The sequence below is a fragment of the Marmota monax genome, unplaced genomic scaffold (assembly GCF_021218885.2).
Source record: "Marmota monax isolate L192 unplaced genomic scaffold, Marmota_monax_Labrador192_F-V1.1 WCK01_AAM20220418_F8-fsc00145, whole genome shotgun sequence".
Classification (NCBI taxonomy): Eukaryota; Metazoa; Chordata; class Mammalia; order Rodentia; family Sciuridae; genus Marmota; species Marmota monax.
This window is the reverse complement of record NW_026695201.1, coordinates 755,538-762,303: the sequence shown is the minus strand read 5'-3', so window position 1 is coordinate 762,303 and position 6,766 is coordinate 755,538.

The window sequence follows — 6,766 nt, the reverse complement described above, 5'->3', positions numbered from 1 at the left end:
AGGCAGAAGGACTGTGAGTTCAAAGCCAGGTTTAGCAACTTAGCAAGGCCCTCAGCAACTTAGTGAAACCCCGTCTCTAAGTAAATGCAAAAAAGTTCTAGGGTTGTGGCTCAGTGGTTAAGTGCCCCTAGGTTCAATCCCTGGTACAAAAAAAAAATAAAAGAAGACCAAAGATTGAGACAGGCTGAGCCAATGACAGTATATACATGTAGGTTTGAGAACACAGGAGGGAAAGCTTAGCTCTGAGAAAGTGAGAGGAGAGGTTTAGGGCAAGTAGTGGAGTGTAAGAGAAAACCGTGGCCAGAGGCTTGGAGCAGATTATGACAGAAGGATATTCATTTCTAAACAACTCCTTCAGCTCAAATAGAATTGCCACTTAGAGCCCATAGTTTAAACTGGCACTTTCTTTTCCTTTCTCAAAAACTAACCAATATCTGCAAGGCATGCTCAGTTATCGTTCTAGAAAGCCTAAAGCAGCACTTTATTTCTTCGATATTTTCTGTCATGTTTCAGTCAGGTTTCCTTCTTCCTAAAAGACGGCAGAAAAATGTCTGTTCTCTGATAAGCAATCAGCTCTCAAAGTCAAATGAAAACTGTCCCTGTCATTGTATTTATAGGCTTCTCCAATGCTGTGTAGAGTTTTGCCAAACCTTTTCTCAAACTCACTACAAGTTTTTTAGTCAATGAGGACTCTGGTGCTGGATGTACTGAAAGCAGCTTTGCCACTGGACATACATATGGCACTTCTCCTTCAAGTAGAAGAAAAGATGGTATGCTAACTGAAGCTCTTTCCAAATTCCCTGTGTGTGTGTGTGTGTGTATATATATATATATATATATATATATACAGGAAATTCCCTGGGGAATGCTTCTTAGGCAATGACATCATGGGGGAATAAATGGCTCACTATTCCTGGGAAGGTGCTTCACTTTTCTTCCTGATGCTGAACTTCCTTCAGTTTGCATGCTGTAAAGCACTTACTGACCTTCTCGTCATGTTCCAGTATCCATTCTGATCCATGGAAATGTGATGCCAACAAAACCTGAGTGAAAGTAGGAAAAAATTACACACCTAAATTAAACCTTATTATTATGAGAATCCAACATTTTTCTTCTAAGAATTCAAAAGAAAGAAAGAAAACCAAAATGAGGTATGGTTAAGTTTCTTATTTTTTTATTTGTTCTTTATTTAGATATACATGACAGTAGATTGTATTTTCACATACAAATGGAGTATAACTTATTCTAATTAGGATCCCATTCTTGTGGTTGTATATGATGTGGAGTTTCACTGGTGGTGTATTCATATATAAACACAGGAAATTATGCCTGATTCATTCTACTGTCTGTCCTATTCCCATCCTCCCTCCCTTCCCTTCATTCTCCTTTGTGGCCAACTTTCAATTATCCATTATCACTACATACTTTCAACTACTAATTTTTAATGACTGTATGACTATCCACTGTGTGTGTGTGTGTGTGTGTATATGTATGCTGGGGATCGAACCCACCGGTGCTTTACCACTGGGCTTCAATCCTAACCCTTTCCTTAAATTTTTTGAGACAGGGTCTCACAAAGTTGCTGAGAGTCTTGCTAAGTGGCTGAGGCTGGCCTTGAACTTGACAATCCTCCTGTCTCAGCCTCCCAAGTCACTAAGATTATAGGCATAAGCCATGGTATCCTGCTAATTATCCACTTTTTTAAGGAAGTATCATACTTGCTTTATTGTATATTTTTATTGATTTTTTTAAAAAATAAATGACACCAGAATACATTACAATTCTTATTACACATATACAGCACAATTTTTCATATCTCTGGTTGTATATGAAGTATGTTGGCACTAATTCATGTCTTCATACATGTACTTTGGATAATGATGTCTATCACATTCCACCATCCTTGCTAATCCCCTGCCTGCTCTATTGTATATTTCATGTTCTAAAGAAGATAATAAGCCAATTCTAAAAGTTTTTAAAAATATAACCAAGAGCTTTTTTGAAAGCTACATTAAAATAAGACTTTAACATGAGATAGTATTAACTCATTCTCTAAAGTAGATCTTCCAAAACCTCAACTGAATATTACAGTCACCTAAATTCTCTGTCTCAGAATTTTGTATAAAACAAAAGTAAATGACCCAGCTAGTCATAGTGGCACATGCCTGTAATCCCAGCTACTCTGGAGGCTAAGGCAGGAGGATCTCAAATTCGGGGCCAGCCTCAGCAATTTAGCAAGACCTGAAGCAACTCAGTGAACCCTGTCTCAAAATAAAAAACTTAAAGGGCTGGAATGCAGCTCAGTGGTACAGCGTTTGCCCAACATATGCATGGCCTTAGTTCAACCCCCCAATACATTTTTTTAAAAAATGACTCAGTTAAAGTTTACACACTACAAATCAAAAGAAAACCACCTAGACATGTCAGTATAATAAACCATACTCCAATTTGGTTGTATTTGTGGGTTTGGGGCTGAAATTATATAAAAGCAAGTGTAAGTACTTTAAAATTTTGATATTTTTCCAGTCCTATTTTATTTAGTATGGCTTTTGATTCCCACTGACCCTAATTAGACACACCTATCCACTTTTAACTATCAATCAGAATAAAAATGAGCTAGGGAAATGGCCTACACAGCCTTTCTTTCTCTCCCCCACCCCACCTCAAATACACGACACATTCACCCATCACTCATGCCAGGCCTACTGCTGTTATGACAAGGGGAGTGGACATGGGAATATCTATTTACAAACAGATAACCAGACTAAGCATGGTACCAAAAGCTGGGGACACCAAGATGAGCAAAATTAGATGATTTTACTAAAGAAGAAACTGCAGCTCAACAAGTTATGTGACTGGCCCAAAGCATACAGCCAACAAGAGGCAGAGCTGGAATTCAAACCTGGACCTAACTCCAAAGCCTGTAATCTTAACTCCCTTAAAGACAATTCTGCCATCAGATATGCAGACAGAGATATTACAGTATTCTTTTATTTCTTATAATGAGAGAACTGGTCTGTCCAGGGTGGGAAAGAAAAGCTGTTAAACTTTCTTAGAAGATACACTCCTCTAGGTGAGCTGTGAAGACCAGCAACTGAAGAAAAGAGGTTAAGAAAAGGGGAATTCTGGGCAAAGAGAACACAGAGGAAAATAAAATATAGTCAGGGAATTTCAAATCTCAAACTTTTGGATAAGTAAGGGAGGATATTGTGGAAAATAAGAATACTGAGGTGAATAGTAGACAGATGGAGTTAGAGACAGGGTATCTGGATAACTAAGGCATTAACAACTGAGGGTTTTAACAAGGAGATGTGGTCAAGCAGGGCTCAGTGGTGCTTACCTGTAACCCCAGTGTCTTGGGAGGCTGAGGCAGGAGGATTCCAAGTTCCAGGACAACCTAGGCAACTCTGTGATATGCTATCTCAAAATAGACTATAAAAAGGTGGGCCCAGCGACTCCTGAGGCTGAAGCAGGAGGATCATGGGTTCAAAACCAGTCTCAGCAACACCGAGGTGCTAAGCAATTCAGTGAGACCCTGTCTCTAAATAAAATACAAAAAAGGACTGGGGATGTGGCTCAGTGGTTGAGTGTTCCTGAGTTCAATCCCTGGTACCCAAAAATAAATAAATAAAAAAAATAAGAAAGTGTGGATACAGCTCAGTGCATGAGGCCCAGGGTTCAAGCCCAGTACTAAAAAAAAAAAAAAAAAAAAAAATTGACTTCAAAAAGGTAGGAGAGAAATGGGATAAGAAGCAAGTAAACAAATAGATAAATAAGATATTTTTTCAAGTGGTGATAATGTACTGGAGGGCATTAAGAAAAAACAGAGATAAAATGATAAAGGCTCTATTTCAATATGAAGTGGTCAGAGAAGCCCTCTCTAATAAGATGAACAGTGAAGACCTGAACAAGTGTTACCTGGAAAAAGAGTATTTCGGGAAAAGGGAGTACGTTTGGCATGTTCACAAAACAGCAGTAAAGCTAAGGGAGCTAGGGCAGTGATCACAATGGAGAAGGTAAGAGGTGGAATGAGAGAGGTAGCTGGTGTCAATTAACGCAGCAGCTTGAAGAAGAATATTTTAAGCATAATCCCACATGAAATTTCACTTCTATGGGGCTAATCCCACACTCTTAAAGAATGCAAAGGTATTTGGTATCAGTCATAAACAACCTTAGAGGTAAATCTACTGCCCACAGGTACAAGAAAGCAGGTATGGCAAAGCATTGTTAAATAAAAATAGAATGATTGTTATTTATTCTTTGGAAGATCTATCTCCCACTGTATTCCCTCCAAAAAAAAAAAAACAATTCAGACTGGGAGAGTCACTGGCGTGACTCCTAGGACAGGACATTTCTGAATAAACAATTCAAAAATAACTTCCTAGGTTGTAATAATCCTATTCTGGACTAGTCAGTTGGTTATTCCACTAACATATGCTTTTTTAAAATGATCTTGTCAACTCATGTGGGTTTTTAATTCTCATTACACACTAGCGGATGACTACTGATTATTGTCTCCATGGAGTGATTTCCCAAACCTAAGATTCCTCCACCACTAAATAAGCAGTAGAAGGATTAAGTGCATTTGGGCTTCCTGGCATTCTGATTCTGGACCACTGAGCATAAATGATTTCCACGTGATTCCAATATAACTAATGTGTGAATGCTGAGGAATACAGAGCCCTGGCACGAGAAGGTCAATAGTAATGTATCACATAAGGATAAAGGCCCATCATGAAGCACCATCTTTTACCAAATTCTCTATGAACACAGCTACACTGTCTTGATGTCAAAGTGACTAAACAGCAAGATACCAAACAGTCTGGGTCAGAACAAGGGGAGAAGGAGACTTAAGGTTGGAATGAAGAACATGGAACAAATGATGTGAAGAGGCAAAATACTTTGCAATGAGCTGAAGGAGAGATGGGGATGAGCAGAACACATAGTAGGGTAGAAAAAAAGGCTGACGGCCATCCTGCATGGTTACTTACCTGGATGTCTGAGTCCTACTGGACAGGACTCCCAGCCTCTAGGTAGATGCTGGCTAAGGCATTCCCAGCACAGAACCCACACAGCCCTGCAGTCAGCACTTAACAGTTTTTTTGAAGCACAAGAAGAAAATGTTTGCTCTCTTCCCTCTCTTTCACCATTTATCTCGCTTTTAGCAAACCTAATCCAGCAGTTTCCTCAGTTTTTCTCTCCAGTTTCTTTCGGTTCCCTGCTCTCTGACTCAAACGTTAACCCAGGGTTGGTCACTTTGTTGTATTATTAATCTGTGGAAGCAAAAGACAAAATGGTAGTTTCCAGGACCAAAAATCACCCAACAGACTTAAAACAGGCTACACAGAAGTGGAATCCGAAAAGAAACAATTCTCAAAAGAGAAGAAAAAAAGAAATGAGGTGCACGGCTGCTGAAGGGGTATGGGTCAGATCTGCCTGCATCTACAGGTATGCTTGGCGTGACTCCTGGGTCAGGACATAGTATTAAAGGGTCTCTGCCAGGGAAAAAAAAAAAAAAAAAGGAAAGAAGCATGAAAATACTGCGGAATGCGTGTGAGGAAGAGGGAGGTAGGGTACTTAAGACGAGCAAGAGCCAGTCTGGGTTAATGAAGGGGGGTCCTTGAGCGACAGGGAGTCTTATAATAGGGGAGGTCAAAGTTACTGGAGGAACTAAGCATCCTTGAAGGCGTGACCAGAGTCAAGTCGGACCCGAAAGAGAAACAGCTAAACAAAATCACAACCGCGCTGCTAGGCCACGCTGCTCTATGCAGGCAACTTCCCCGAGACACCTCCGACTGGCCTCACAGCCGAGTGAGTCGGCAAACCCGGTTGAAGCGCCCAGAACTACCACGCCCACGGGCTCCCCGCGCAGGCCAAGCGGCCCAACCCCTTCCGTTGTTCACTAGCCCAGGACTTAGCCAAGGGCCTCGGCCAGTCGGCGCTTCTGGTCCCGCGAGTCGTTTGACCCTCCAGGACGCCGACGGTGCAACGTTTAGAGTGACATCGGACGTGTGGCGGCCTACGTCCCGTAAGCACAAGGCAGATTTGGCAGGCGGACGTAGAAGTCGCGCCGACTCCACTGAGAAAGCGGCCTCGCCCCTCCTCTTCCGGGGCGGTCCTTGGATCTGCTGCACATGCGTACGCCGCCACTTTCGCCGGGGCGGTCCTTCGGCGTATAACACATGCGCATTTCCTCACCTTGTCGAGCGGAGTTGATTTAAGACGCATGCGCACTTTGAAAGGGCGGCCGCCTATTTCTGGTGGTTGGAGCTGCTGCGAGCGTCCTCTTGCTGCTGAGATGGGTCTATGGAAATGGTTCTGCTGGGCCCACAGCCGTCTGTGTCCCCGTGGGGCAGCAGTTTCTAGGTCAGTCTGGCTGCCTAAGCACAGCGCTCCAGAGAATCAAAAAATCTCAGCAGAAATTGGAAATTGAACAGTGTTTGGAGTAACAACTGGAAGGAGAAGCTGCTTTGGCTTTTCCTCAAACCAGTATCAGTCTCCAGTTTCCCACCAACCTATAGATCTTTCCACGTTTCTTATCCATATAGCTATTTACGGATCACCTTGCTTCAATGAGTTCCCTGTCTCCAGTCCCCACCACATCCCCCGTTGGATCAGTATAAGATGGATATTTGATCATTAAAACATTTCAAGACTACTTCTTGCCTGAAAATAAAATCCTGGCCTTTTCCTAGTTCCCTACCTTCCTTCCCTCCCTGTGTGTTACAATCATTTTCAAATATTATCGATTTCTTTAGCACACCAG